The following is a 22,938-nucleotide window of genomic DNA, read 5'->3' as shown; positions in this document are numbered from 1 at the left end:
TGCTTCATTTGGAGAGGTAACGTTCTCTCTAAATGGTGTTACAGGGGAACCATTTTTGTTGGAAAAACATGCGAGAAGAAGGTTGTGGCCTGGGTGGAGGTGTTGGGCCGGCCGTGCACCGCGGGGGGCTACGCTGGGCCTCTGGTGGGCATCCCTCTCTCTTGACCTCTCAGCAGCTAGCTTTCCAGGTAGAGTGGTAATGTGTCCTCTCTCCCTTGGGGGGGGGGGGGGGGGGGGGGGGGGTCTCCCCAGCCTTATGTTTGATTGGTAATGATACCAGGTGTTGGTGCGGGCCCTGGACTTGGGCTGCCCAGCTGGAGACAGTGGTGTCTACGGGTCAGGGGGGCTCAGGAATCTACGTCTCACCCAATGCCATCTCGGCCTGGAGGCTGCTGCTGTATTTCACTAATAACCCACCTTTGTGCGGGGTGTAGCTGCCCTGGGGCCATGCCTTTTGTCGGTCTTCCTGGAGCTGCTGCAGCTTTCCAGAACCGGGTCCACCTGTCCTTTGCTGCTCTTGGCTACTATGTGTTCCACCATTCTTGCCAATGTAATAAATGTGCACCTCCAGGGGGATAAACTGGCTCACATACACCCAGTGAACACAAGCACACTTATTTCTACACACACCCTCACCTATGTGCACTGTGCTACATAGCAGTGTGGCCTGCCTACTTTAGATCTATTTTTTTTTGTAGAGCTAAGCTGCCCTGGTAAATATAGGCAACTAGCGTCTCTATATTGCATGCCTTAAATGCTGTGACAGGACATGGGAAAAATACAACAAATTTAAGTCCACATTTAGTCACAGAAAAAAGCCATCACAAGCCATCATAATAACACCCACCCTGTTTGACCGTGAGTATGATGTTCTTTTATTTTTTTCCAAGGTGGGGCTTTGGTTTCTTTTTGGTCAGCTGTGGTTTTCCCTTTGGAACCTTCCAAGGAGGCTAATTCTGCCCAGCCTCTGTCTTCTTGTCGAATCGCAAACACTGACCTAAGCCGAGGCAAGTGAGGCCTGCAGTGCTTTAGATGTGGCTCAAAATTATTTTGTGATCTCCTGGATGAGTCACTGATTTGCTCCTGATATCAGGTTTGTTAGTCAAGCCATTCCTTGGAGGGTTCACCACTGTCCCATGCTTTCTTCTTTTGTGCATAGTGGCTCTCTGTGGTTCACTGAAGTCCTAAAGCCTAAGAAATTACTTTTTAATTTCAGACTGATAGATGTCAGTGGGCTTTCTCACCTTTGCTTTTGCTCTGCACAGAATGTGTTGCTTTTTTTATATAGATATTTTAGTCTACTTCATGTTGTTAATCAGGTTCTCACTGAGTGATTTATTGATTCTACAAGTTTGACAATAATGTCAGGCCCCAGAAGCTGCTACTAAAATTTCAGCTTTCCAAAATCTATCATTGGTCAAAGCTGTTATGCCATGAAGTTTGGGTTCCCCTCCTCAGGAGCAATGCCTGATCTGATATTGCTGTGTTTGATTGTGTGCTAGTCTTGGTGGGAGCCAAGATCAGTGTAATGGACCCGATATTCAGCCGGACACAGAGTTAAGTTTCTTCAAAAGGTTAATTGTGAGGATGATTAGTGACAGCTGAGGCAGGCAAGCAGAACCAGACTTGAACAGATGATTTAGTGGCAGATGGTGCAGGCAGGCAGGGATGAGCAGGAGACCACAGGTTGCAGGTAGTGGCAGACCAAGAGAGTCCAGCTTGCTGAGCACACAGGAACTGGTAGAAGCAGGGCGCATCACACTAGACGAGATGAGATCAGAAGAGAAGAGACGTTCTGCCAGGGATGAGTGGCTGAGGCAGGTATGTGAAGACAGGTGAACAGAGTTGACTAATTAGTGCAGCAGGTGGATCTGATTAAGAGCAAGGTGGTGCCTGGAGGGAGACTGAGCTGACTCGGTGATGAAATGGGGGTGAAGGCAGATTAAGAAAAGTCTAGAAAAAGTCCAAAACAAGAGAAATGAAGCCCTAAATCATGACAATCAGGTTTTATCAGTTGTTTTAGTCATTTTATTTTATTTTTTTTCAAAAGATGCACCTGTGCTGTTAAAGATGGACCGATTTATTTCATGTTTTGAAATAAAAAAAAAATACATCTTTACCTTTTTTTTTTCCACACAAAGCCACTAAAGTAGTTACTGCTGCCAGTAACTTTTGTGGACTCCTTGTGTTTTTCTTCTCATTAAATACTATCACTGGAGTTTTAGTGTTTAGTTGTATTTCTCTTCTAGACAAAGCCATTAATGGAACTTTTGCCCTCATAAACTCTGTGAATCCTTGTTTTTTTTTCTTTCCCTTCAAAGTACCCATGGACCTGCTACTGTGTCTGGTTTAGTTTCCCTCCTGTTCTCGATCCCCAGCATTCAGCTGGATTTCTTTATTTTTATCATTTGATCACATTGTATGATTAACACAATTTGACTGCATTGTATCGTGATTAGGATTAAATTAAACTGAAACTGGATCTGAATCTGACTATATGATGGGTTAGGGTACCAGAAAAATCTGGAATCGGAGGAAATTAATTTGCACCAAATTGGATTCTGTATCATTGGAAATAAAACAGACTTGTTTACGTTTTAAACTTGTAAACAAACTGACCTGAACTGAATTGAACTAAATTGTACTATTCAGAAATCACTGCCAGTTTTATGCTAGTTAAAAACTATTATTTTATTTTAAAAATCACAGAAAATAACTGATCAAGTTCAAAATAAAGGTGTTAAGATTCTATTGTTTCATATAAAAGAGCCTGCCAACCGGTTCTAAATATTTAAATCTTCCCCTCATTTTACCTGCTTATTGGGCATGTATTTGGTTTCCCAGGCCTTCAGAGCACGGTATTATTCATAAAGCTTACATGGCACAAAATGATATACTATACTTGAAAAGTTGTTTTTCAGTGTTGATTTTATAATCGTAATAACTCCATATGATTTGCCAAATTGAGAATGGTTGACTGTATTTTTTTTTTCTTCAATAGTCCTGGAAGATATTTTTAAGCTTAAAATGTAGAACTGTTCTTTTGAAGCGTTGTGCAAACATGTTAGGTTTCTACAAACAATCTTACTATGTGCTTTTAATTTTCTTCAAGATTTTCTTATTTCTCGCACATTATGAAATAGTGCCCATGTTACAAAAAAATCAGAAAAGTCAAAAATTACATCACTTTAGCTGAGAGACTGAGTAAAGAGATCTGAGTCGGCCTTCATCAATCATTTAATGTTACATTCTGCCATATACCTTTGAAACTAAAACCTAAACACACACACACATTTTATATATATATATATATATATATATACACACACACAAAAGAGAGAGAGAGACTTACAAAGATTACTATGCCTTTTTAAAACTGAATAAAACTTCAAATAGTCTGATTACATTTTTTAAAACGGCAAGGTACGAGGGAGGTAGCATCATGTTGTGGAGGTGTCCAGCTGCAGGAGGGACTGGTGCACTTCAGGAATAGATGGCATCACAAGGAGAGAACTTTCTGTGGAAATGTTGAAGCAACATCTCAAGATATTAGCCAAGAAGTTATAGTTTTGGCATGAGGGGGTCTTCCAAAGAGACAATGACCTGAAGCATACCGTTACTTAAGTTGGTTAAGGACAAGAAATTCAAGGTTTTGGGGTGAAAACCACAAAGGCCTGATGTCAATCACATAGAAGTTTTGTGAGCAGGGCTGTGAAGATGTGCATGAGCAAAGCGGCCTACAAACCAGACCCACCACCTGTTTTGGACTATGGTGACATTTCGTTTATGAATTCCTCTCTCAATTCTCTTCATTTATCATTAAGGAGCTCCAAGATTCAGAACTGGATGCAGATATCTTGCCCATCATTGCAGTTTGTATTCTTTAGCTAGTTGGTCAGCACTGTCTCTGCAGTTTTTCACTGGCACATTTGTATCTATAATTCCATTCTTGGTTTGTTGCCTCTGTAGTTATCCTCTTGCATGTCACTTAAACACACCAGTTAAGGATGTCTTTACTCTCTGTGTTCCCTGGGTCCGTACAGAGTTAGGCAAAACTATCTTCAACAGGAACCAAAACTGTTGGATCAAATTTATCCAGGTGATTTTATTACTCGGATGAATATATTAATTTATTACTAAAAAAAATCTTCCACCAATATCATAAACTTCTTGATCTTGTTCCTAAATGTTTATTTTATTTTTATATCTAAGTACTTTAAACATTGTGACACTGTATGTTTCTGTTCTGCATGGGTTTTAAATATTTCCTGAATTGTGTCTATTGTAAATGAGAACTCTTGTTTTACTGAAACTACCTGTATGAATGAAGGTTTAATAATAACACCAGTTCTGTCAGGAGGAATGGCTATGGTGGAGGACATGATAAATAACTGTTTTTAAATGTAGTTTACTTCTCAACTTCTCTAGACTCAGTTTACATTGATCTCAATGTTTTTTTATTTTTTTTATCTGGTTGAATAAATGAAAATGAAATGTTTCATCTAGCATTGCTTTGTTCTGATTGGTGATCGTTTATTCACCATAAACCATGACAGTACATTTAAAGATGGAATGGACTTTAAGAAAGGCTCTTATGAGCAGCCCATCATAAATATTCGATGGATCTAATAATTTTATGGTTTGGTGAGGAGTCAAATATAAATTCTCATAAAAATACATAAGGATACTAAATTACTTAAAGAATGTGGTGGTGTTTCATGCATAATGCGAGATTTTTTTTTTCTTTTTTCCCAGTCTGTCAGAGGCCCATGGGTCTGTCCAAACAGATATCATTTCATGGTTTTAAACGAAATCTCTGAAGCATTTTTTTTCTAGCGGGGGTTACCATTTTTTACCAATTTTTTTTTAAGGAAAGATCATGCAGTATATCATGTTGACATGTTGACTATTTATGCAGTTTTATTTATTCAGATGGTTTATTGAAATGCACAAAGGGAGACCAAGCAGGGGGCACACAGCAGAAGACTGGTTTGATAGGATTCAGTTCTCACCGCAAGAGGCTGTCGCTCATAAACACACACAAAAAAAAAACAGCTGGATTTTTCTCACATTACTTTGCTTCTTGTTGCAGAATAATATGGGAGTTATTATTATTATTATGGTTATTCATAATGTAGGCCTACAACAAGGTTTACCACAGTCCTGCTCTATCAAGAGATTAGGAAACGTTTTCCTCAATTTTAAGTTCTTCCTTTGTCTATTCACCCACCATTTACACATTTTGTCAAGATACATCAGTAAGAGTTATGAAAAGAGTCTAAGATTTACAAGGTTAGCAAACCCCATAGAGTGGGTTTTCTGGGCCAAAATGTGTATGGATTTTGCATGCCACGTTGAGAGCGCTAAAAGGTTCCAGGCTACGTCACAGTTATGTAGGGGGGAAAAAAGTGGTTATCACAATTACTGAAAGTTCCCCACACAGTTGACGATCAATGCTAGCAGACATTGGTTTTATCTGGAATTATTTTTCCAAATTTTGGAAAAATTGTTGCATCTAAGTGCAGGTTAACTTCACAGAACATGTCATGGTGCAAGGAAGCTGTGATTCACTTTCCTTTTTGGACCATTCCATTCAAATCAAATCCTACCATATCCAATTTCACAAATTTAATCTTAATTATGATACGATGATGTTAAATCCACCTGATTATATGTTACTAAATGGCAAATGTAACTCAAACAATCCCTCAGTTGAAATCAGTTTTTCTCTTGGCAATTCCATGTCCACAGCAAGCATGTGGTGACAGTGGTGAGAAAGCACTCCCTTTCAACAGAAAGAAACCTCCAGCAGAACCAGGCTCAATATGAGCAGTCAGCTTCAGCAGCCTGCTGTGGGTTTGTAGGACGGAAAGGAGATTGTAAGAAAGCCCTAAAACAGCACTGGGCAAGGACTACTTCTTCTGGGGCTACAGTGGCACAGGAGCTAGGGAGTTTGTCCTGTAACTGGCTAGTCACCTGTTTGAACCACCACTCTGACCATCTCAGTTGTTGTGTCCTTGGGCAAGAAGATACTTCACCCACTTTGCCTGCAGCTGGTGGTCAGAGGACCCGGTGGCGCTGATTCTCTGACAGCCTCACTTCTGTCAGTCTGGACCAGGGCAGCTGTGGCTACAATGTAGATTACCGCTGTCAGCCTGTGAATGTGTGAGTGAATGGCTGAATGTGGTGTAAAGCACTTTGGGGTCTTCAGGACTTGATAAAGAGCTATACAAGTACAGGGTATTTACCTTTTACATACCATTCTGGGAAAGGAGAATAAAGAGTGCGACAAACTAATGGCAGGAACATCTCTGTTAATAGATAAAGTATATATCCAGGAGAGAAATAGGGGAAACCTGAGCCACCAGGATTATCTTTAGGGATAAAAAAAATAAGGAAATATGCATATTATATTAGCAGCAACATCTATATATTATACATAAATATGGTTATTTGCTAAAAACCAACTGTCACAGAGACAGTTTCTTCCCCAAACAACAGAGTGCCCAGACCGAGATACCTTGCTTATTTGCACAAATGTGATATTCTTTTGTTAAAATGTATATACTTAGATTTACAAAAAAATAATTCTATTTACCCATATGTGTATAGTATCTAAAATGTCTTCATTGAGTGCAAAGGGGAACCAAAGTCAAATTCCTTGTTGTATCAAGCAACTTGCCGATTAAACATGATTCTGATTCTGATCCTCTTTAGCTATGGGCCAGAATTTAATTGTTAAATGGATTTAACTTATCATCAGCAAAGATAATGGACGACACAACAACACAATTTAATACTTATAATTTAGCCAGCAGCTTATAAATGGCAAAAATATTTAATATCTTACTTTTTTAACTCATTATTACTTCAATCATTTGTTTGGCTAAGTGGGTGTTAACACATTTTCTGTGCCAAACTCTGGATATCTACAGTACATCTGCCCTAAATAGCAATTGGTGCTCGCAAACAAGACATTTTAATTTTCAATCTTGTAGAAGGTCAATAAGTTGTTGAACACAAGCCTGTTAAATGTAAGTCAGCAGTGATTGTAAAATGTGGCGAACCTTGTGTACAAGATGAGACAGACGCTCTAAAGACCTGCCAGAGACTGGAGTGTTACACAGAAGCTGGCTTAAGCTTTCAGTTTCATTTGGCTGGCATTTGTAAAAGTGGGACGCAATTTGATGAAGGAAACTCTTTTAAAAAGCCTTGACACAATGTTTGATCCATTTTAATAAACCAGGGATCAGATCCGCAAATAAACACTCAGACCGAATCTGAAAACCTGTTCTGCTTTTGTTTTTGTTTGTCTTGTTTGTTTGGTTTTTTTTTTGTTTTTTTTTGTGGGACATGAAAATGATTTTACGACAGAAAATAAATATTGTGGTATGTTTTTTTTCTTTTTTCTTGGTAGGTCAGAATTTAGATTGAAAAAGATTAGTGGAATTGTGCACGATTATTACTTTGGAGCAAAGATGAGATTTTCTTGAGTTGAATCCTCTTTGGGGGACAGAGGCTTGTTCAAAAACATCCTACAACGTTACTGGATTTGCAGACTCGGGTGGTGGCCCCAATTTTTTTTTTTTTTAAAGGGGACCAGAGAGTGTGCTCCAATGATTGAGGGACTATACTTCTCAGCCTCATTGGGAAAACTTACTCTGGGTTTGCTAGAGACAGACTGATAGTCGAGCAATACGAAACAATAGACCAGATCTTTACCTTCGCAGATTTGCTGAGGCTGTCATGGGAATATGCTTCTCTGGTTCACATGTGTTTTGTGGATCTGGAGAAGCCCTACAATGGTGTCCCCTGCAAGAATATGAGGTGTCCGGTTAGCTTTTTTAAGGCTATCTAATCCTTGTATGTCCAAAACAAGAGCTGTGTCTGCATTCTCAGCAAAAAGTTGAGCTTGTTTGCATTGGACTCCACCGGAGCTGCCCCTTGTCACTCATCCTGTTTGTTGTGTTCATGAACAGGATATCAAGGTGTAGTCATGGAGAGGAGGGTGTCCCATTTTACGACCTCAGGATTTCATCTTTGCTTTTTGCAGTTGCTTGGTTCTGTTAGCTTCTTCAGGCTACGACCTCCAGCATGCACTGGAGCAGTTCGTTGCTGATTGGGATGCGGCCGGGATGAGAGTCAGCTCCTCCCAAGTACGAGGCCGTGGTTGTCTATCAGAAAAAAAATGTGGATGGGGCGGGTGCCTCAAGGGGAGGAATTTAAGTATCTTAGTGTTTTGTTCACAAAGGATGGCAGGATGGAACGAGAGATTGATGAACGGATTGGTCTTTGTCAGCAGTAATGCGGGCCCTGCTCCAGTTTGTTGTGGGGAAGAAAAAGCTGAGCCGTTTTACCGGTCCGTCGACTTTCCGACCCTCACCTATGGTCATGAGATGCGGATCATCATGGAAAGAATGAGATCCTGGATAAAAGCGGCCAAAGTGAACCTATTCCAGAGTGTGGTAGGGCTCAGTCGTAGAGACTGGGTTTGGAGCTCCATCAGAGACTGCTGGTCAGTCTTCTGTGTCTTGTTCCACTGATCCATTCTCCTCTACATATGTCCCCCTTTTTGTTTTTCACTTACTGCTCGTTCATTTACTCGTTTTGCTCCGCACTAATTGGCTCTGCTCAGTCACCTTTCCTCCACGTTCCTGGTTTGCTTATGGATTTACTCAGGTTCATTTTTCAGTTCACGGCTTTGGACCATGGACTTAGATTTTGTCAATTTTCATTGGATGTATAAAATGTCTTAATGTTTGTGTCCATCTCACCTCTAGTAACAAACATTAAAACAAACAAACTCTTACTGATGGCCTTTCAAGATGTTTCCACTGGTATTTTTTGACAATTTATCTTTGCTGACGAGCGCCAAGTCTTTGCAGATGATTAGCTCTCCTTGGGTTTACCATAATATTTAGATTCAAGTCAGGATACTGGCTAAGCCACATTAAATGTTTATATATTTCCTCTAGTAGAAGAAACTGTAACATTCACAGCTTCTGCTGTGGCTCTTTCTCTGCTGCTCATTACTGACATCACTCTCTGCTCCCTGTGCTGCTCTGGCAATTATCCACTCGCCTGCACCTGTGCCTGCTCTGATTACTGCCGCCACCACACCTGTGTTGCTCTTTTTAAATCTGTCTCTTTCTGAGTTCAGGTGCCAGATCCTTGAAATCCTTTGTGTTAGTAGACCTTCCAGCGGTCCTTGACTGCCTTCCTTTGAGTGACTCCGATTGTTCTTTGGATTCCTGCGTGTTTGCCTCGCCCTTGTCTGGCTCTCTCGTTGGTTCTCGGACATTGACCTGTGTTTGTTGCCTTCCTCTGCCTCTATGCCTAGCCCTTCTGTACCTCAGCCTGTTGGATTGACTCTGGAGATCTGGACCCCAGGACTGGACTGTGGACACGCCTGTTGGATTCTCCTACTGGTACCTCTGCCTACCTGTGTATGACCTTGCACTGTCTCTGGATTTCTGACCCTGCATCTAGCCGTACAAGGGAATCAGCTTCTGCCTACAGAATATTCTGCAGATCGCTTCCTGCATCGGCTACACCTGCTTCTTTAATAAAAATCTTAAAACGTGACTCGTTGTCTGTCAAATTATTGGGATCAAAACCAGAAAATGACATTACAAAAACATGTTTGTAAAAGATTACCCAAATCTGCCAAGTGTATGGTCAATTATGGTCTTAACCATGGTCCGCCTAATACCTCTGTATGACACCCCCCCCCCCAGTTTAAAAAAACGGTTTTAGATCAAAGCGTATTACTGTGCTATAATGGCCTTGTAAAAATTGAATCCTAAATCCCATTTTGAATGTTAACAGGCAAATTCTGATCAGTATTGAGCAGTTTCGGCAGAATGAATGGGGGGGGGGGGGTATTCTGCCTAGATATCTCTCACATTAAATCCAAAAATAACACAAACTACTACTGTGTGTCTCAGTTAATATCCATCTCATCCAAAACCCAATCTCTTCCTCAGATTAATTCAAGTCACTGAAATGTTGGATTGAATTATTAGTTCACATTTTGCTTTAACTGCTCATTAGTGTGATTAAAAACGGGCATTTAAAATAATTATTTTGGCTTAGAAGAATTCAATAACTCTACCTTCCTTCTCTCCTGCTCTCTATCACCAGAGAATTGTCTTCAAACGCTGAATAAATTTGGTCCCTTCCATTGTCGTATTTTATTAAATTTGTTCTTGGTTTCATCTCACTCCGTTAATCAGAGGAGCTCACTAGTACCTGTTAAGATCCTCATGCTTAAAAACAGGTCATTACCCCCTTTTATATCGCATTTCAGTCTCATTCTCTGTATTCTCATTCAAATAGTTTTACTATTATTATCATTTTAAAGTACATGTTTTGATTTTTCAGGTTCTCAGTCTCTTTATATTGGCCAGTTTTTTGTTTGTTTGCTTGTTTTGTTTGTTTTTGTCTTATTTTTTTAGAAGAAAAAAAAGATAACATAGCTATATGGATGATGATGAATTTTTGGTAAATGTAGAAAATGCATTTGCCTGGACAAGAAGAGTAATGAAATTAGGTTAAGAAAACAGGCAGCGTGGCAGGATTTATTTTAAAAAATAGATTTTTTTTGCACTTGACTTTGCAGTGTTTTACAACGTACGACTACACAAAAGGTCATTTTTGTAGAAAATTGCATGAAGAGGTTTTAAATTGGACCGCTGGAGAAAGGCGCCCATACCCTGCACGGTTAAGCAGGTGTAGAAAATGGGCGGTTGGATGGATGGTACTAAATTGTGCTATACTTGTTTGTTTGTTTCCTTGCTTATTCTGTCTTTATTTCATTGCACAAACTAAACATACTCATTAAGCTGATCAAGTTTTAGGTCTTACAAAAGGTGCTGCAGACGGAGACAGTAGCACCAGAAAATTCTTACGCTTGAAAATATTGCAAAACAATTATCATTTCCAAAGATAATTTTTTTCTTCGATTTACCAGAGCTTCTCCAGTTTCTAATTCAAAGCCAGTTGATGAGTTAAGTACTATTTAGAAATGAAAGATCTCCTCGACATGAACAACCGGTATAGACCAGGGTTGTTATGATAAAAAAAAAATACCCTAATGCTTGGTACCATTTGTTTGATACCACAGCAATCTTTTTTGAAAGCATAAAGAAGTACAACAAATTACACTTTGACAATATTTTCATCATCATAATTTTAAACGAAACCAATGATTAGTAGGCAAATCAGCAACTATAAACAAACGAAACAGGAAAAAAAATATGCTTCCCTGTATAAATAAAGGCAACACTTAATAAAGGTACCTTCTATGGAAGAATGTACCTTGGATTTAGTTGTGCAGTTGATTGTAAACAGCTTTTTCAGCACGAACACTAAATGGTGTCCACTAGGACGGAGGCGTCTTGCAGTCCCAGTGGGACGTACCCTGACAACCTCTGATGGGAGGCTCCCATGGGGCATCCTGGTTAGATACCTCCTAGGCGCCTCAGCCGCTTGCATCCAAGATCTTGTTCTTTCAGTCATGAGCCATACGGCATGACCATAGGTGAGGGTCGGAGAGTAGTAGGCATTTAAATCACCAATCTTTAAGGCTTATTGGTATCATTCAGCTTTAAATGTCCTTGTGGCTTGTAGGCACAAGATCTTCGAAAAATGCTTTTTGCCTTTTCAACTAAGGAGCGTTGCATAGCCCCTCATCCGATACTTGCCATGTTACGGGAGTTTTAAATCTCCAGCAGCATTTTTTTTTTTCTCTCAAACAGACAAGGCAACAAATTGTTGTTTGTTAGGTGAGGATGTGTGCCATCTTGGGGAGATGAGTCAATTTAGATTTAGACCCAAATCAGAATCTGTGAAGAATTACTGTTTTGGTTTTGATTAAATTGAAAAATCTAATATTTTGACAGCCTCCATATTGAGTGAAACGATACGTGTGCTCTAACTCTTAACAGTTATAAGAAAATTCATGTTTATCTTTTGCTCTTCAAAGCAAAAGGTGACAAACAGAAATAGATGCTTGCACATGTAAAAAACAATACAACAGCTGCTATTTATTTCACATGCAAGCAGCAAGACCACGGATGGAATGGAAAATGTACTTTGTTCTTGTTTTAGGTTTTAAAGTGAGAGTGTAACATTTGACTAGATTCACCCAATAGCAATGAGAGAATTTGTTCAACAAAAAAACACTGGCGCTGTAGATACTACAAACACATCCTGTTGCTGAAAAAAGGAGAAAGTTTAAAGGAAACCACAGGAGTATTGCATGACATATTTGTCTACTTTCATTCGATGTGGTGGGGGACTTCAACACAGCCAAGACTAGGAAGATGAAGAAAAAAATAGTTTATGACAAAAACAAGACAAAGGACGTTCCAAAACTGGAAAAATAGAAACTGGAAACAATCAGACGAAGCATGACAGGAATAAAAATAATAATAATAAAAATACTTGAAACCGTAAGACAATGGAATAAAAAAAAGTTGATCTGATGTCTGATGAGGAGCAGCAGTATGGCTGGGAGTTTTTACTGAGGGAGTAAAAGGCTACACATAAAACAGGTGTGATGATAAGACTGTCTTTGCCCATGTATTTTCTATACTGCTTAATAGCAGTATAGAAATTTAAATCAGGTGGGGATTTAATTTGGTCCGGTGTGTCCATCTATCACAGGAACCGGGGAATAAACTTAGGAAACAAACAAAACAAAAAAGCAAAAAACAAGTAAAATCAAGATTAAAACAAAAAAGGCTAAATGTATTTGCCTTTGTACATATTCTTCCATTTTTGCTTCCCATGTCACATTTAAATGTTTCAGATCATCAAACAGTTTTTAACATCAAACATAACCTGAGTGAATACAGGAGTGAATTCCAATAATGACCTCAGTTACCAAAAGGGAAAAAGCTATCCAACCCAATCATGTCGAATGGGAAAAGCTAATTGGCTTTTGCAGAAATCTTGAATGAACTGATTAATCACATTTTAAAAAGTTAAGTTCAATTTTTACCAACCACATGCAGGCTTGACCAGACCTGTAGGATTGAGACCTCAAGGAGACCTGCCATGTAATCCCATGTAATGGGATAGTAAATTTCAAAAAGCAACATAATACGTCCCAACCCAAAGACATCCAAGAACAAACGGGAAACAAAGTGAATCACATCCATATGTCTGGAAACTGTTAAAAGGCCATTTGTTCAGCTTTGGAACTCCAGCAAAACAATGACAGCCATTTTCCACTTATGGAGAAAACATGAAATAGTGCTGAACCTTCCCAGGAGTGGTTGATGCACTAAAACTATTCCTGGAAGGAGCATATCAACAACTCATCCAGGAGGTCGCAAAAAGAACCTAAAACAACATCTCAAGCACTGCAGGTCTCTGTTACCTCAGTTAGGGTCAGTATTCATGGTTTAAAAAAAGAGACTGCCCATAAATGGCCTCTACAGGAGAGTTCCAGGGCAACAAAAAAAGCATCAAGTCATTGTGAGAGAAGGTTCAATGGCTGGCCATGTGATGTCACCTTAACATTTTGTTGGAACCGCTGAAACTGCAATTAAAGCTTGTTTTAGTATTTGTTACCAATATTAGTTAGTTTTCTTTGCATATGCTTTTTGAAATGTTGACACTCTCACTAATATCCACTACTTTAAATCCTGCCCCTAATTCTTTGAGATCATTACTTTCAGCCAACATTTTTATCACTTCTCTTTTCTTTTCCTGGGTGACCAGGTACTAGTTAAACAGTTTTAACCTGCTTTTACCAGTTTAAGCAACCTTCCTATTTGTTTTGTTTCCTTGATGCAGATTCTAAACACAAAAGATTATCACTTCAACTTTTAGAGGTACTTTTTAAAAGCCCATCTAGGGACAAGTGCTGCGAATTAGCTGTTGCACTATGACACAAACATGGGAATGCTGTTTTGATCAGTTTGTCTATGTCAATGTGTGTCTGTTCCTACCAAATAAACTTAAATAATAATAATGTACTTTCCCTTAGTAAGCTAATATGTGTCTTTACTTAGTTTTTAGGCAACATTTTAGTTCTGTTATTTAAAAAAGTTTTTACATTATTTGTTCTCTGAAAAGAGTCCTAAGATATTTTGAGTAACCCCTCCATGGATAGATGAATAGGGCATCCATCCATCCAGAAAAACAATGGATGACCGGGTCTGTTTCCCCCAACAGACCAGGTCATGCATTGTTTTTCTCTTATTCGAGATTGGGTAACAGGGGCAACAGGTCTAGAAGAGAAACCCAGACATCCCGATAGCTTATTCTGGGAGATCCCAACAAAAACCCCAGACAAGACGGGATATTTAGTCTTCTCCCAGTCGGAGAGATTAGACTTGTTTTTTCTGTTCTTAATTTGAATGTATCCAGGGAGGGTTTAATAAATTAATAACTATTTAATTGGGAAATAATGAATATGATATTAACTGGAAGAACTACAGGCGGGGGTTACAACACGACTGCAGTGTTACGCACTTGCTATTAATCCCTCTCCTCCCTCCAGAGAGCCCACCCAGGCTGTCATGTCCTTGCCCTCCCGGTAGGTGCGCAGCCACTCCGGGTACAGGACACCCACGGACTGGGGTGGTCCAAAGGCCAGGAACTGGGCCATGAAGGACGCAGCGACGATGGCCCAGCCTCCATCCAGGACTTTAGCAGATGAAGTCATTGTGATGATGTGACCGGGGCCCCACTCGGATCTGTTACAGCTTTTAGTGAGGAGAAGTCGTCCCCCCATAACAGGAGGCACCCAGAGGGCCATCACTAAACCACTTGCACTGGCTCCTTTTTTGACATGGAGAAGCAGCGGCATCTCCATGTCAAAGAGGAAGGTCCAAGTGTGCAAGGTCCAAGTGGAAGCTCATTTTGACCACTTGTATCCAGGATCCTGTTCTTTCGGTCATCATTCATATACCATGACTATAGGTGAGGGTTTGAACGTAGACGGACTGATAAAGAGAGCTTTGCTTTTTGACTCAGCTCTTTCTTTGCCCCAACAGACCAGAGCAGTACCCACATTACTGCAGATGCAGCCCCAATCCGTCTGTCCATCTCTCATTCCATCCTACCATCACTCGTGAAGAAGACACCAAGATACTTAAACTCCTGTGCTTGAGACAGAGACTGACCCTCAACCCATTGGGGGCAAGCCTTACTCTCCCAAAGCCATTCCGGCATACGGTTCTTCTAAAGCCACTCAAGTGTTGCTTCAGCAGTCTGCTTCCTGTCATTGTCCTTCTGGAAGGTGAACCATTGTCCAAGTCTCAAATCACAAGCAGATTCATGGTTGTAAACATCCCTCTCCCTGGTTAGATTAAATACGTTAAAAGTATAGTTTCTGTCTCAAGAGCAATTTTATTACTATAAAAGAGTTTACAATAGAGAAGACCACTTTTTTTTCTAGGTAAAGAACCTGGGTGGGGGAGAGCTGAAACAGGGCACAGTTAATTCTTAACAATAGCCTTGTATTTAGCACCATCCATCTTTCCCTCGACTCAGACTTGTTCCCCAGTTCCTGCTGCTGAAAAGCCTCCCCACGGCATGATGATGCCACCACCATGTTTTACTGTGTGGATGGTCTCATAACGTGCCCTGTCATTCCTGATGGTAAGTAATGGCTGTTTTGTTGTCGTACTATGTGCTTTCCATCTGAAGATGGTGGATTTGATGGTGCCGGGGGAACACACACTTCCAAACTTATACTATTTTGTGCTGATCTGTCAAAGTAAATATGATTAAGGAACATTTAAATTACAGGTTAGAATATAAAAGCTAAAGGGATGAATACTTTTGCAAGGGATTAGCAATGATGTGTTCCTTATAATCCTTTGTGTTTGTGTCCTTTAGTCTAGCTTTTACTTCATCTATGATCACATAGTCCCCACTAGGTGTAAAAATTAGCTGCAGTTTCTATCGGTTTTATTTTCCAATATCTAATATTTGCAGAGAGAGAGAGAAAGGATTGACTTTGTTAAACTAAATTAAAGTCTATTATGAGTCTGCTCTGCGATAAAACTGTTGCCGCTCATTAAATGATTTTTCACAGCAGAATTATTATTGTTTGTCACATGGATCTTAGCTAGAGTAGACCGGGAAGGTCAGTGTTTTTCAATTACAGATTGTATTACTGATATCTGGTATCAGATTCAGGTGTTAGCCTGCATGCTGCAGGCTACATAGGCTGAGAACGCAAGCATTGGCATAACATGCATTCATACACTGTAAATAACTTCTGTGAGGGAATAAGTAAGGTGTGGGAATGTTTTATGTTTTTAGTCTCTATAATCTATCTGTTCTGAGAGCAAAAATCCAAATTGTGTAAAGCCAAAGTGGGTTTTGAGGTATTATGTGTATGTTTAATAATGGTATTTATGAGTAAATTAAACAATGTTTATTCTGATTTGAATGCGATGTGTGAGTTCAAAGGATGGTCTAGATTGATTTGAAACGTTATCACATTTTGTGGCATTTATTATGATGACAAAGTACAGACAGAGTCCCGCAAAACACAAAGACCGCTGTAAAAATAAAACGCACCCATTTTCCAGGCTTCTTCATTACATCACTGGCGACACATTCAGTAAAGCAATTGTACCGCTAAGTAACACAAAATAATGGCGTTCAGTTATATTTTTAGATATATTTATATTTAATTATGCTCTAATGAAACCATCAGTGGATTTATAGTCTAAACAACAAAAGCAGCAAACCCAAAATAATTGTCACCCTTGACAAATCACTATTCCTGTCTTGATTTCCATTGGCCAAATAAAATATCATAATCCCCCTTCCTCAACAAGTTTATAAAGGAGCCGTTTCAAAGATAGTATTTATGCAGAAAATGTTCCCACATACAATTTAAATTACTATAAAATTGCAACATATTGTGAGATTTTATATAGAAATAGTAATCTGCAAAATCCCTGAGTTCTTATTTATTTATATTGTGTCACCAAGATATAATATGCAATGTTCTTGGAGGCTTTCTGAAGATTTTTCCAGCACTTTAATTTCTTTGGATTTTGTCTGCTTTCTGGTTAATTTTTCTTTTCCTGCTCTTAACTCTGATTTGTGACTCATTCATTAAACAGTGTTGTGTCTACACTGCAGATGCCTAACAAAAGAACCCATCTTAAATGGGATATTTTACCAACTTGTAATAGCACAAAGATAATATGTGTACATTTATTTAGCATTGCCAAAGATAACCCACTTTGAGAATCATAGGCTGTCATCCACGGTGGTACACATATTTTAGCACCAATAAGGTGATTCCAAAGATCTTACTAATGATTTATCTCTCATATTGCAGGTTAAACCTCTGTTGCAATCGTTTTCGTGTGTCTTTTAGACATGAATTTCAGATGGTTATAACGGGTTTTATTTCAGCATAATACAGTGTTCAGTTGTACCAAAGCATCGCTGTAACATGATGCTGCCACCACCATGCATTACTGTGAGGATGGTGTTTTCAGGGTGATATGAGGGGTTCGTTTTCCACCCATAAATACCATCTGCATGTTGGACAAAAGGTACATTTTGGTCCCAGCTGACCGCAACACCTTTTTCCACATGTTTACTGGGTCCCCCACATGACCTGGTGTAAACTTTAAAGGAGCAACAAGCCATTTTACCCCAAGAGGTGAAGCTTGAACACTGTCTGTAGACCAAAACAAGATGTGTATCAAGCCACGCCTGTCTTTACCTCCCTCTAGCACCCGGCACCCTTCTCTCCCATCGGCTCATATGCGCATATTTGCAAAGGATCAAAACACAGCAGGACAGCATCACCTTTCAGAGGAACGTGTGAAGAAGTAAGTAACTCATAACTTTCTAATACTGTTAGCAAGAGAACAGTTTGATCCGATGGGCGTGCTCTCTGCCATTTTTTGCCTGGCGATGGCATTTTATGATCAGCTGTTGGCGTGCATGCTCGGCCGGCCAGGCTATATAAACAAGAGGCTGGATAAAAACACAGAGAGATGGTGTATGATGTTTAACCATAGTTATTTACAAAACTATGTTTTAGTTCTTCTTTCTATCTAAACTAATAAAAATGTGCTTATTGCTACTTTAAACGGCTTTAAGCCTTCCTAGATTTTTTTTGTCAATACGGGCTTTTCTCTTTCCTCTTCAGAAATACGTTTTTGTGAGGTGCACAATCAGCATTACCAATGCACAACTTTATCCCTGACCTGTCCGCTGTGTTCCCTGGTCTTCAAGACGCTTTTTGTTCCCTAATGTTTTCTAACAAACCTGAACTGAACAGCTGCTTTTATACTGAGATTAAACTTTACATGTGATGGCAGTTGGTCTTGCTGGATTCTCTTTTTACCCATATTAGCGTAAATGGATCTCAGTGCATATGCACCTGACACTTTTGATTTGTAAAAGAATGAAAATTGTACCCCACATCCCCTGTAATTCACAAGTATACACCACTTGGTGTTAGTCCACCACACAAAATCCCCATAAAATACTTTGAAGTTTGTGTTTGTAATGTGAAGAACTTGTTCAGGCATCTCTCCTTTCCGGGTTCCCTCTTTCTGGTGCTACAGAATCCATTCCCAATGCAATGACCATTATCTGCTTATTTTGTTGCAACGCAATGTCCTGCAGGGACGGCATGCATCTTTTACCTTTTTACCTACAGATGCAGGATGGTGCTTAGTATCCGCCTCAAAATTTCTGCAGAGCACTCAAAAACCGCACACATGGCGGCAGCACTTTATTTCATTCAAAGCACCAAATGAATTTACATTTAAATGGAAGAAACACTACTTCAATTAAGTTCTAGCGCTAAGCTGCAATCTATTAAAAAATATTTGACGATTTACGGGTGCCTGTAACGCATTAACGCGCTGCATTGCATCAACTGTCCATGTTGTTGATGCACAATGATGATGAGTAAATTCAACTAGTAAAAGACAAGGAGGGCATATTATGAATTCCTTTTTAAAGGTCAAATCCATTTGGTTTCCTTTCAAACTGTAATGTGAGCGGTTTGAAATCGTCTGAATATTTGTCGTCGTGTTGGTAGCTCTCTATTTACGACTGTTTAATTCAGCGGCGGTATCCACGCGGGCACATCGGACAGCTTCAATGTGTGGAGTATATACTGGTAATTCGAGCACATTTTCCAACATTCTGGTCGCATCGTTTTCTTCTTTGCAATGCAGTTTAAGTGAAATGTTTCTGTCTTTCAGAGCTCAGTGGGGCTTTTTTTTTTCTTCTTCTTCTTCCCGTCTTTGTTTTTGCTTTTGCTTTTCTCTCCCAGCTTTATGCTCGGTATCTTTTTTTTCCTGTCTCCACTCCCTCTCTCAGTCCTTCTTTTTTTTTTCTCCCTCCCTTATTTTTTTTTTCTTTTTCTTCTTGTGCTGCTTGCTTTTTATTCTGTTTTCTTTCATTGTTTTTTTCTTTTCTCTCTCACCCAGGGACCCCATTTCTCTCTCTCTCTCCCTCTCTCTCTCTCTTTCTCTCTCTCTTTCTTTCTCTCTCTTCCTCTATTCAGGTTTTCTTTATTCTCCTTTCTGAATAGTTGTGGTACTTTAAGGGGAAGGGGAAGGAGAGGGAGAGGGGAGGGAGGTTAGTTTGAGTCAAAGCTGCAGAACAAAACTTCCTCCCACACCACATGCAGTGTCTCTTGGAATGAGTTTGTCACTGACTTGAAGACACATCCCCCCCCCTCACCCCACCCCACTCATGTGTACCACCGTGGATGACAGCCTTGAAGTGACTTGGTTATAGGCCAGCAGACATCCACATGTTCCATACAGACTATTGTCCTCCTAAATATCAGAGGAACAGTTTCTTGTTTGTGCGTGGAGTATCACTTGGTGACACATGAGGCGTTTTAAAAACCAGCCACAGTCGTGTAGGAATACGATTATTTCCCCGAGTGAGGTGCGCGGAGGGAGGCATATGCGCCTCATGGAAACGTCTTCACTGCTGCAGAGGACTGACAAGCCACCTCATACGTGCGCAATGTCCTCAGCTGCTTGGATCTCACTTGGACCTTGCACAGATAAGTCAGTCCAGTTTGCAAATAGCAAAAAAAAAAAAAAAAAAACACAGGCAGTTTGCAAATGCTGCAATATGCAGGGTGGAAAAAGAAGAAGAAGAAGGGAAAAAAAACTATTAGTGAAGACACACAAAGACAATTCACAGCAGCCAGTTAATCTCCAGATATCATGACAGAAATCATTCCTATCTTTATGACAGTGAAAGACTACATCCACCTGCACCTTTTGCTTCCCGTCTCACACACGCACTCGCATTCTCCCTGAGACGGCTTAATGCATGACTCAATGGCGTTGAAAGAAAGAGGGCTGGATAAATTGGAAATGATTAAAAATGCAGAATTGACAGGGAAACCGATAAAAAAAAAAAAAAAAAAAACTTTCTCTTCTCTTCTATAAGTAAGAACCAAAAAACCAGCATGATGGAATGGCAGGCTTGAAGGGGAGAGAAAGGTGAAAGACAGATGAAAGTGAAGAGAGATAAAAGCCGGAGTGAGGAGGGTGTGGGATAAAGCAGGAGGAAGGGAGGCAGAGATGAAAGCAAAATGAGAAAGATAAGAACGGAGTGAGAGAGACAGAGAGGGAAACGGAGGAAGAGATAGATAGTGTACGGAGCAGAGAGAGAGGTAACCATGGAAACAAGAGGAAGGTACAAAAGAAGAGATAGACAAAGGGGGTTTGATTTAAAAAGAATGAAACTTGGACGAGAGAAAAGTAATTCCGACAGAAATTTGTTACCAGGAGGTGGAGAGATAATATAAAAAAAAATAAAAAAAATCGGAGCGGCAGCCATGGAGGGACGGCGTCTGAATGTGGACGCTCGTCCGAACGCGGGTGCAGAAGGCACTCCAGAGACCTCTAGTGTTAATAGGCTTCTGTGGTTCATTGTGGGCCTCACCTTGAGTAAATCTGGGGCCATTTCTCTATGTAGGACACTCGCAAAGCAAAGACAGCCAAATATCCCAGGTTTCCTTACTTTATTCTTTTTTTTTTTTTTTCCTTTCACACACACATTTCACAAGCAGACTCAGAGCATATAGTGTCTTACAATCACAGTTTTGCCATAAATTACATACCAGGAAGAGACTAAAATAGGATAAAGTACCTTGGCGAGATTCCTCTCCCACCTTGCTGCAATGAAAAAACTGCATTTCTGATAAGGGGGTATAAGTTGGTCCTGCTCTGTGTTTGCTGACTTATTGAATGAACTTGGGGTGCATGTTGAATTCTGTACTGCAGGCTATCCTTTCCCAATGAATAAATGCAACGTGCCCATATATTAGGATTCATATTTGTATATCTATATAGAGTTACAGACAGACAGACAGAGAGGGATTTTTTTTTTATTATTTTTTTTTTTATTCTGTGGTTTTTGAGTCTCTTGTGGCTATCCCTCCTTCTCCCTTCCCCCTCTCTGTTTTTCTCTCCTCTCTGTCTTTCTCTTTCGTCCTCTGTCTCTGTTTCTCCCCCTCCCTCACTCCCTCCCTCCCTCTTTCTCTTGATCTCTCTCTCCTCCTCTCTCTCCTGCTCTCTCATGCCCCCCTCTTTTTCTTTCTCTATTTCCTTCCATAGCTCTCTGTCTCACTCCCGCGCCCCCCTCTCTGTTCCTTTTATATCCTCCTTGCTGAATGCTCTTCTCCTCTCCTCCCTCAACTCTGTCTTTTCTCCTTTATATTCAGTCTTTTTTTTTTCAAGCTCTCCCCACACTCTTTTCTCCAATGTTGTCTCCAAGCAGAGCTATTTCATTGGTAATATTCTGTCTTTCCATTTAGTAACCCTGCTGCAAAATGGAAGGAGTAATCTTTTATTTAGTTTTCCTTCTTTTTTTTTGTTTTACTTTCATTCATTTATTTATTTATTTGCTCTGACCAGCTCTGCATCCTCTTCGATGGTTTGCTCAGGAATGATTTGCTGAGAGAATTGTTGAAATATTAAGAGTATGGAAGGGGAAGAAAACAAGCAAACATAGGGAAACATCAATGCTGACCACAAAACTTGAAGTTGCACGAGATTGTTGCAAAAGTTGCACTTCTCTTTGAGCCGTGATTGAGGCAATACTGAAGAAGACCCTCCTGACTCTTCTTCCTGACCTTAACGGAAGAAGGTCTGAAGGGTGTGGCTACGAGTTTCTTATAATTTTTTCCCATAATGCATCCATATTGCCACAATTCAAGTCGTCTGATTGTCTCTTGGGCGCTTATAAAAATCCCTGCTGTTCCTTCCATTTTTTTTTTTTGCATGTGAAAGCCTAATTACAGCAGCTAATCATGCTCGAGACTTACAAAAATATCAGCATGCCATGCAGAGGTGAGACTGATCCAGCGCTGGAAATAACAGAAGGTGTGTGGGCTTGATGCCGCAGACACAGGTCTGAGAAGAGGGCCTACAGAAGAAGAGAAAAAAAACAGTGACATCAGTCCAAAACAACAAGAAAAGAAAAAAAGTTCAAGACCAAAAGCAAGCTTATTACTCTCAATGAACATTCTTACCTGGAGACTGACAGGGTACCATCCCTAAAACAGAGCCGCGCAGCTTCCAGTTTGCCTGACAGGGAGAGGATGTTGAATTATAGCCATCACCCGGCACAGCATCTCAGGCACAGGCTGAGCAAACTGGGGCTGTATGCTGCCTGTCACTGGGCTGCATGAAGAAACAGCACCGACTGTATCAGCTCATGGAGAGGAATGAATATATGGAGAAACCAACCTAAAGTTGTCTACCTTACAGATGCATGTGAAAAACCTTGAAAAACCTTTTTTTTTTTTTTGTCAGTGTGATTTTAAAAAAGAAAAAAAATCCAATCTTTGCAAAAAAAAAAGTACATTTCCAAAAAAAAAAAAACAATGCTAAGAAGTCATTGCTTTTAACAAATCACTAGTGGCGCAATTGTTGGACACCCTGCTGCTAT

General features: G+C 39.9%; 1 long non-coding RNA gene across 1 annotated transcript; it reads right to left on the bottom strand.

The window, feature by feature from the left end:
- Positions 1-21,711: 21,711 nt before the first annotated feature.
- LOC110369071 lies at positions 21,712-22,667 on the bottom strand. Its single transcript, XR_002428667.2, has 2 exons — positions 22,520-22,667; positions 21,712-22,413 (listed from the first exon to the last, which is right to left on the bottom strand). It is a non-coding gene; the product is annotated as an uncharacterized LOC110369071 (long non-coding RNA).
- Positions 22,668-22,938: the final 271 nt, after the last annotated feature.

The sequence above is a fragment of the Fundulus heteroclitus genome, chromosome 2, assembly GCF_011125445.2.
Source record: "Fundulus heteroclitus isolate FHET01 chromosome 2, MU-UCD_Fhet_4.1, whole genome shotgun sequence".
In the NCBI taxonomy this organism is placed as follows: Eukaryota; Metazoa; Chordata; class Actinopteri; order Cyprinodontiformes; family Fundulidae; genus Fundulus; species Fundulus heteroclitus.
This window is presented reverse-complemented; position numbering and strand designations above follow the sequence as displayed.